This window comes from Candoia aspera, chromosome 2, assembly GCF_035149785.1.
Source record: "Candoia aspera isolate rCanAsp1 chromosome 2, rCanAsp1.hap2, whole genome shotgun sequence".
Taxonomy (NCBI): domain Eukaryota; kingdom Metazoa; phylum Chordata; class Lepidosauria; order Squamata; family Boidae; genus Candoia; species Candoia aspera.
The window spans coordinates 179,877,666-179,887,768 of NC_086154.1; the positions used below are offsets into that span (position 1 = coordinate 179,877,666).

General features: G+C 43.1%; 1 protein-coding gene across 2 annotated transcripts in view; it reads right to left on the bottom strand.

Annotated features, from left to right (window-relative positions):
- The window catches only part of ACO1 (aconitase 1), a 51,203-nt gene extending 42,735 nt beyond the window's left edge, over positions 1-8,468 (bottom strand). Inside the window, exon 1 of one of the 2 annotated variants that reach the window (XM_063294992.1) lies at positions 8,426-8,468. The gene's annotated coding sequence lies outside the window, so the exon portion shown is untranslated. The remainder of the gene's footprint in view (positions 1-8,425) is intronic. The other variant, XM_063294993.1, reaches the window with a different exon arrangement.
- Between the last annotated feature and the right edge of the window lie 1,635 nt (positions 8,469-10,103).

Below are 10,103 nucleotides of genomic sequence, written 5' to 3' on the forward strand. Positions count from 1 at the left end.
CTTCTCATTATGTGGCCAAAGTATTTCAGTTTGGCCTTTAATATCATTCCCTCAAGTGAGCAGTCTGGCTTTATTTCCTGGAGGATGGACTGGTTGGATCTTCTTGCAGTCCAAGGCACTCTCAGAATTTTCCTCCAACACCACAGTTCAAAAGCATCGATCTTCCTTCACTCAGCCTTCCTTATGGTCCAGCTCTCGCAGCCATATGTTACTATGGGGAACACCATTGCTTTAACTATGCGGACCTTTGTTGTCAGTGTGATGTCTCTGCTCTTAACTATTTTATTGAGATTGGTCATTGCTCTTCTCCCAAGGATTAAGCGTCTTCTGATTTCCTGACTGCAGTCAGCATCTGCAGTAATCTTTGCACCTAGGAATACAAAGTCTTTCACTGCTTCTACATTTTCTCCCTCTATTTGCCAGTTATCAATCAAGCTGGTTGCCATAATCTTGGTTTTTTTGAGGTTTAGCTGCAAGCCAGCTTTTGCACTTTCTTCTTTCACCTTCATCATAAGGCTCCTCAGTTCCTCTTCACTTTCAGCCATCAAAGTGGTATCATCTGCATATCTGAGATTGTTCATGTTTCTTCCAGAGATTTTAACTCCAGCCTTGGATTCCTCAAGCCCAGCATGTCACATGATGTGTTCTGCGTACAAGTTGAATAGGTAAGGTAAGAGTATACAGCCCTGCCGTACTCCTTTCCCAATCTTAAACCAGTCCGTTGTTCTGTGGTCTGTTCTTACTGTTGCTACTTGGTCGTTATACAGACTCTTCAGGAGGCAGACAAGATGACTTGGTATCCCCATACCACTACGAACTTGTCACAATTTGTTATGGTCCACACAGTCAAAGGCTTTAGAATAGTCAATAAAACAGAAATAGATGTTTTTCTGAAACTCCCTGGCTTTTTCCATTATCCAGCGGATATTGGCAATTTGGTCTCTAGTTCCTCTGCCTTTTCTAAACTCAGATTGTACATCTGGCAATTCTCACTCCATGAACTGCTGAAGTCTACCTTGCAGGATCTTGAGCATTACCTTACTGGCATGTGAAATGAGTGCCACTGTTCGATAGTTTGAACATTCTTTAGTGTTTCCCTTTTTTGGTATGGGGATATAAGTTGATTTTTTCCAATCTGATGGTCATTCTTGTGTTGTCCAAATTTGCTGGCATATAGCATGCATTACCTTGACAGCATCATCTTGCAAGATTTTGAACAGTTCAGCTGGGATGCCGTCGTCTCCTGCTGCCTTGTTATTAGCAATGCTTCTTAAGGCCCACTCGACCTCACTCTTCAGGATGTCTGGCTCTAGCTCACTGACCACACCGTCAAAGCTATCCCCGATATTGTTATCCTTCCTATACAGGTCTTCTGTATATTCTTGCCACCTTTTCTTGATCTCTTCTTCTTCTGTTAGGTCCTTGCCATCTTTGTTTTTGATCATACCCATTTTGGCCTGGAATTTACCTCCAATGTTTCTGATTTTCTGGAAGAGGTCTCTTGTCCTTCCTATTCTATTGTCTTCTTCCACTTCCATGCATTGCTTGTTTAAAAATAATTCCTTATCTCTTCTGGCTAACCTCTGGAATTTTGCATTTAATTGGGCATATCTCCCCCTATCACTGTTGCCTTTTGCTTTCCTTCTTTCTTGGGCTACTTCTAGTGTCTCAGCAGACAGCCATTTTGCCTTCTTGGTTTTCTCTTTCTTTGGGATGTATTTTGTTGCCGCCTCCTGAACAATGCTGCCAACTTCTGTCCAGAGTTCTTCCGGGACCCTATCTACTAAGTCCAGTCCCTTAAATCTATTCTTCACCTCCACTGCATATTCCTTAGGAATATTAGTGAGCTCATATCTAGCTGATCTGTGGGTCTTCCCTAATCTCTTTAGTCTGATCCTAAATTGTGCAAGAAGAAGTTCGTGATCTGAACTACAGTCAGCTCCAGGCCTTGTTTTTACCGACTGTACAGATGTCCGCCACCTTTGGCTGCAAAGGATGTAATCAATCTGATTTCGGTGTTGTCCATCTGGTGAAGTCCATGTATAAAGCCGTCTCTTAGGTTGTTGGAAGAGAGTGTTTGTTATGCAGAGTGAATTGTCTTGGCAAAATTCTATCAGCCTATGTCCTGCTTCATTTTGTTCTCCCAGGCCATACTTACCTGTAATTCGAGGTGTCATCTGACTGCCCACCTTAGCATTCCAGTCTCCTGTGATGAAAATAACATCTCTTTGAGGCGTGTTGTCCAGTAGGTGCTGCAGATCCTCACAGAACTGCTCTACTTCAGCTTCTTCAGCATTTGTGGTTGGGGCGTATATTTGGATCACTGTGATGTTAGATGGCTTGCCCTGAATTCGAATTGAGATCATTCTGTCGTTTTTTGGGTTGTAGCCAAGCAGTGCTTTAGCCACTTTACTGTTAATTATGAAGGCTACTCCATTTCTTCTGTGGTCCTCTTGTCCACAGTAGTAGATCTGGTGGTCATTTGATGTGAAGTGGCCCATTCCAGTCCATTTCAGTTCACTGACGCCCAGAATGTCTATCTTTAATCTTGACATCTCACCAATAACCACATCCAATTTGCCCTGGCTCATAGATCTTACATTCCAGGTTCCAATGGTGTGTTGATCCTTAGAACATCGGATTCACCGTTCACCACCAGCACCGTCGGCCGCTAGCCGTCCTTTCGGCTTTGAGCTAGCTGCGTCATCACGTCTGGGGCTAGTTGAGCTCATCCTCTGTTCCTCCCCAGTAGCATTTTGACCATCTTCCGACCTGGGGGGTCTCATCTTCCGATGGTATACCGACATATCTCTGGTTGTACTGATCCATTTAGTTTTCACAGCAAGAATACTGGGGTGGGTTGCCATTACCTTCCCCAGGGATCGCATTTAGTCTGACCTCTCTGTCATGACCTTCCCGTCTTGGGTGGCCCTTCACGGTTTAGCTCATGGCATCATTGAGGTGCTCAAGCTCCAGCACCACGACAAGGTAACGATCCTTTGCTGAAGTGAAGAGAACTATGATATGCAATATAGGAGGGTGGAGATGTTTGTAATTGCTGCAAAGAAGATGGGAAGTTGCTTCTTTAGATATCTTTCTTTTTCTTTCTTTTTTTTTTGTTATTCTCCACTTTTTCTTTTACCCTTTTATAATCTTTTTTCTATTTCTTCTTCTAAGTCTCTGTAGTTTTTAAAATCTTTGTAAAATCTTCTTTTAATAAAACTTATTCACAAAAAAAAAAAAAGATGACCTGGCTTCACTATTTGCTGGTGTGTGAAGAACGAGTTTTGACAAAAAGCAAGGTATCATTATACTTAATCATAAATTCCCACTTTAATGATCAGAAGGTCATAGGCACTTGCCTGCTTCATGTCAATCTCAGCTAAACTGTACAGTAATACATGATAGAGAAGAACTGATCCAGAAAACAGAGAACAGTGTAAGAGCGTACCAGAAAGAAAATTAAATTTGCCCACACATAGGCTGGTTTAGCCAATGCATTAAGCTACGGTCTAAAAAAGTCACATAAGTCACACTAGATGACTCCACACATAATAGTAAGCCACAAATATGATTGCAAACTGTAATAGTTGGCTTCATTCAATATATTAAGCCAAACCATGTCAGAGTTTAGTGCAAATTTTTGACCTTAGTTCCAGATCCTCATTCATGTACATGCCATCCTGGAAAAAATACTATTTTGCAGACATATAATATTTTTAAAAATTCAATATGGGAAAATACTTGTGTTCTCAAACAAAGAAAGAGATAAGAAATCATATCAAGAGACCATTCAGAGATCACAGAGTACAATCATGTTCTAGTTTATTTTACTAAAAGAACTAGAGGTCAATTAAAATAGTACTGTAGTTGTGGAATTCTCCCTTCATTACATAATTAAAAGAACATTTTGTCTGGAATAGAAGATGGATGACATGAGCAGTATTCTTCTATAGCAAGTGCCAGAAAAGTTTACTCCCATGTGAACTATAGTAGACGGGTCACACATTTGCAGAGCATGCTGAAAAGCTTTTGCAACACTGTGACACAACCTTTAAAATCCTCTCCAATGTGGTGCTGAAATGCTGCATTTGCACGCTATTGCAACATGGCTTATCTCTGGAGTCACCCATAGAAGAAACTGGGAATAAAAGATTAATCTTAGGAATGCATGATCATCCAAGTTCTTATGTGGAAAGCAAGCATATTAAGACTTCCTAGTATGATTCCCCACAGCTCACTCTAACCTCACACACTAAGGAGGCTGCCTGCTGTGACTCTGTGCGATTCAAGCCAATCAATTAACTAAACACTACAAATGTTCTACAAGCTTTTATTTTAAATTTACCAACACTTCCCAAATTCATTTAACATTTATTTAATAATATATCCCTAGTCCCGTTTTTCTCCCTCTTTCAACTTCTTTTCCTACTTCCCACCTCCATTTTTACTGCTCTTTATTCTTCTACCATACTCAGTTCAAGCTAGACATCTACTTTTCTGTTCCTGATTAAACTCTAATAATGTGGGGATCTAAATTGTATTGCAATAAATGGCAGATTTATTTACTGCTTGACTTATATATACAGAGGTAACTTCAAAAACTTTTCAATGCTGTTAGAATTTCACATTATTTTTTATTATAGCTGTCATTTTCAGCTTGATTACTGTGTTTTTCCTCCATATTAGTTTTTTTAATGTAACATTTTGTACATTGCTAACATCTGTAAATCACACTGAAAACTGCAGTTTTGGGGTGATTTGGAAGTTCAGAAAATAAATGGTATAAGGATAGGAGTAACTGCAACCTAACTTCACTGCTTACGATTTCCCACTGGACTCTAAGAAGTGTGTATATACTTGCAAATGACGGACAGAAGTTCTAACCCTTGAAAGCATCTCTCATTATCTATTGGTTAGTCTTTGTTTTTGCTGAGATAGACATACATAACTATCCTTATAGAAAGGCTGACTTAAACATTACCAATGAAATCCACAATTCAAGTCTCTGATTAAAGCTTTGCATAATGAACAGGCAGATAAAAAGCTAAATGAACCTCAAACTAAAATCTGTAGTACATCAGTGGAACAGTGAAAAATTAACAGTTGCTGCTGCTTTCACCAAGCAGCAGGGAAAAAACATTCAAGCTTCCCACAGGTTGTTTTATCTGTACGTCTCACCAATTAATTCTCCCAGAAACTGGGGCAAAGTGCATCACTTGAAAGAACATTGCACCAAGAGTGCCTGAGATGCCTCTGCTGATACCTGGTGAGTGGCTTCTTCTCACTGTATCCAATCAGGGTAGCAGAGCTTTGTGCATTGCCCTTTCTGCCAGTTAAAGCAACAGGTGACTTTTTAGTACAAAAGAAGTCTAGTTAGATTATCACAGGTTTAAGAGGTGCAGACGGGTGACTGCACTTCATGTAGAACACAAGAGACAACATAAATCCCATGACCAATGTGATCCATGTGCTATTTGACCTTCTGATCTTGTGAATATTTCAAATCATACTTGCTTTTGCATGGCTGGGTACAAAAACTGGCACGGCGTTTTCAGGAGGCCAGTTCAGATGTCAAGGTATGAAAGAGTTTATCATGAAGGGCATAATCTTCTTTAAGCACTCCATTTCCAGTACTGCTCAGTGTGCACACAGAGGGAAGGAGGTTTATTCTTGTTTTTCTATTTCTGTTTAATTGTGCTAACAAAAGCAGTAGTTAACTTTGACAATCGTTTATTGAAAGAAGTTAGCTTCACAGCCTATGGCTTGAAGATGTTGTTTTCAAAGAAAATTGAGTTAGGAATATTTAATATCTTGGGTTTGGAGAATGGCAAGTTGTGGTCAACCAAAACAGAAGTGAACACTTAAGAAGAGAGAGAAAAGTACACAAACTGAAGGTTTGTTATTGATAAACCAGTTTTTCTAATGCCCAAACTACCTTGTGGTTTGCATACAAAGTGATGATCCTTTATAAACCAGCACAGGTTGGGTTCACACATACACTAAGCCAGAAGCTGTGGAAGCACAATGTATTTATTCATCATGAGCATATCTATGGTTTATTCAAGGAACTAGATTTCTGGGCTAGGTTTATTCTGTATGTTAGGCAAAACTGTGCCTTAGGGTGTTATATAAACCTAGCCACTGTAGTTTACAAACCAACATTTATGGCTTAATATAATGTATAGCATAAACGAAGTGTAGCTTATTCAGCAAAACATGGACAACACAACATATGGCTTAGTGAGATATGTGAACCCAATATTTGTGTCAGGTTACAGTGTAGAACTAAGACTTTTGAGATTAAAAAGTAAAGACTCCCTTGAGTTGAGCTTTGCTCCTACTGGCCACATGGACATACAGTATTTGCTTGACAAAAATACCAATTCCATTGCTTGTTTGTGGAATTGTTGTTGTTGTTCTTGTGTCAGTTTATCCCACAGCCCTGGGATTTCCTGGGCTAGGGGTGCACTTCTCAGGTCTATCTCTCCTTATCCTTTTCAAGGCCAACCAAGGTCAGTTAAGGCTGACCTCAAACCTAGTAAAGCTCCATGCCCAACTTGGATATTTAGCTGTACCTCTGTTGAGCCAACCACATAAGACTGTGCGGCTAGGAATGAATGTCTGTTGTCCTGAGCACCATGCAGGAATGCATATTATTTATTTATTTATTTGTTTCTCGAATTTCTAACACCGCCCATCTCCCACCGAATAGGGGGACTCTATATAATACAGTTCTGAAAGGAAATTCCATTTAATATGAACCCTTTAAACATAATACAATGTAGCTCCGTATAATTTTAACAGTTTTAGGCACAGAGGGATGAGAGACTTGACAATGATACTGCAATTCAGCATTCATATCCACAATACAGTGGAAGAAGAAAAAACAAGCTGTCTTGGTAGGAAAGTTTCTAAACTCTAGCAGTTAGCTTTGTTAATACTTCTACGTTCAGTCTAACTATCTTCTGAACAGCCTTTCACAGACACAGCAGAAACAGAATTCATGTGACTGGTTCTCTCATAAAAGAAAGCATTACCTTCATCTTGCCTCTCCCCACCTCTCCATATTATCTACACATAACACACTCTGCAATTAGAAGAAAATTTTCACAAAATCCTGGACCCCAATGCTCAGCAAGACAAAACCTGTATCACGCTTAATCTGCTCTGGCAGAAACCAGAAGGCCTGCACAAGAGAACTTCCTAGCAGAAAGTCTCTCTCAGCCTTAGGAAAAAGAAAAAATCTCTGTGTTGTGAAAGTGACACTGAACTTTGCTCCTGCTGACAAACAGAATAAATAGGGGAGGGGGGGAAAAAAGAAAAAAGAAAAGGAGGAAATCTGAAGTAGAGGGAGAAAAATGAGAAGAGAGCAAAGCGTCAGACTGCTGAGTCAATAGCAGTCCAAGGGAAGTGTGAAAGTTTTCTTTACAGCAAACCAAACATCAGGCTTTCTGTGGTGTTTTCTTGTGATCCAAGAATAATTATGGGAGAAACTGTTGAGAAAAGTTCTTAACTCAAATAGGAACCCATCTTCAGTTGTTCTTTTTGGCTACTGTATTTACTCAGAAGCAAATCGTATCAGAATAAAAGTAGGTAGGTAGGAATGGATTGGGGCCCACATCACAAAGGGCCAAGGAGTTATGTTCCCCTTTCTCCCCTGAGCTTAACAACGCTAAATAGTTGCAAATGGCCAGACAAACAAACAAACAAACGAAGTACAGAAAGGAAGAGGAATTTGGAGCACCTGTTCCTAACCCGCTGTCCTTCAATTCTATTTGACTACACCTCCGTAATTCCCAGGAAGCCTGCCCCGTGGCCAGTAACTTATGGGAGTTTCCGCCCAAGAGGCCCAGAATCATCAGAATGGGGGGAAAAATCACCCCAAGCAACACAAGAGTCAGGCGAACTGTGGGAGAGAGGGGCGATTTTGATCTCCCTTCAAGCGACGAGCTGTCGTCCCTCAGAGCTTACTTCTGAGGAAGCGCGCACGGGATTATCCGACAGCGAGCCTGTCAACCAGCGTGTTCAGGTGTGACAGCTGAACCTCGGCGGGTTTGTCTACTCGGCGGGTTTGTCATGAAACCCCGATCCAATTCAAGAGGATCTGTATTCTTCCCACAGCCCCGAGCCGAGCGCAAGAAAGAGGTGGCCTGCCGAATCTCTCGGGCCTTCGGCGAAGCTTTGCTGCGAGGAAAAGGCTGCTGATAGCTCGGGCTTGCGCACCCCCATGGCTCTGTCCTCTCGCTAACGCCAGCGGGGCTACTTGCGAGGAGGCTCCCCGAACAAGGGGAGGAAAGAGGGAGCAGGAAAGGGAAGAAAGGAAGGTCATTCCGAAGCTTCAGCAGCCTGGGGAGCTGCGCGCCGGCACCAAGAAGGCAGCGCTCTTCCCGGCGGGCGCGCCCTCGCCAGGAGCCGCCGAGACTTACCCACTGGAGGAGCGGCGGCGGCTGGTTGCGGAGCGCCGGGACAGAGTTGGCAAGAAACAACCGCCGTGCTGGCCCCGCTGCCAGCCTTGCTCCGTCTCCCGAGAGGCTCCTCCCTCCCGGGTCAAGTGGGCGGGCAAAGAAAGGCCACTGCTCCGCCTCCCTGTCCGGGAAGAGCCATGTGTCCCCGCGCTTTCCCCCTCCCCTCCCCTCCCCTCCCCTCCCCTCCCGCCGAAGGGAGCTCCCGCTTGGCTTCTCCCCCTGCGTCCCCCCCACCCCCGGCCTAATCCGAGCGTTGCCGCTGGACGACTCGGCGAATCGGCGAAACCCGCCCGCTGCTACAGCGCCTTTTTCCTTCTCCCACGACTTCCTGCGGTCCAGAAGGAACCGTCAACCGTCAGAGTGGCAAAGTATTACAAAATTAAAACGGGGTGAGGGGGGATTAAGGGCAAATCTGAAAACTAAATAAAACGGCAGTCTTGGTGTCTTTTGAGAAAGGGTGAGAGCTGAGATGCTAAAATACAGGCTTGGCGCAATGTATCAATCCGGCTGTTGCCTCCCGGTGAATCCCGAAACATCTCTTTACAATAGAAGAGAATATCCGTAGCTCAGGGTTGAACTGTAGAGTCGTTGGTGCACTCGGGGCTTGGCTGTTGGCTTGCAGACGTTTGATTGCCCGATTTAGGTAACCCAGTTGGGTAATGAAACGTCTGCAAGGAAACAACCAAGCTCAGAGACCACCCACGACTCCATATCTCGTTACTCAGAGGACGAGTTTGCTGAGCTCAAATGCAGCCCGTGCAACCACAAATGATTTAAGAAACGCGGACGGGTTATCGCTATTGCAAAGATTATCCTTCTGTCTGGGGGGCAGTTTTTGTTTGTTTATTGGGATTTTTTTCAACAAGCCATTCAACAACGTGATGTGTGAACCTAGTCAGTAACCGTTTCAACAGAGAAAAGACTCACAGTGCCAGAAAGCTTAGGTTTCCTTCATCTTCCTTTCATTAATACCCCATTTTTCCCCCCGAGTGTCAAGGCAGCATAAAAAAACCACTATCTGATTCCCCAAACAAGGCTGTATTATAGGTTAGGGGAAGAGAGAGTTATTGGCCCAAATTATCCAGTAGATCCCTAATGGAGTGGGGAATCTTCCTGGTTAACTATGTCTGCAGCAAACCATGATGACTTGTGTGGCAGCATCATCACACAAATGCTGTTATTGCATACTTCCATCCCAATGTCTGAGATGAGGACATCATCATGCATACATCATCCTTGATACATACATATGAAACCAGGATTCCCAGGTCCCTGCTCCGAGCCTAAGCCATTAACCACTACAATGGTTCATATCTATTGAATTTGTACACCCAGTAAGCAACGAAAGCACTTCAACTAGCTCATCAGAAATCAGTCCTTATTTTAAAAGCAGTACAGCCTTTTCCCTTCCTGAGTTGTAACTGCTCTCCTCCACCCATCCTTGAAAGGGCCAAAAACTATGTTGTTGTTTATTCGTTCAGTCGCTTCCGACTCTTCGTGACTTCATGGACCAGCCCACGCCAGAGCTTCCTGTCGGTCGTCAACACCCCCAGCTCCCCCAGGGACGAGTCCATCACCTCTAGAATATCATCCATCCATCTTGCCCTTGGTCGGCCCCTCTTCCTTTTGCCCTCC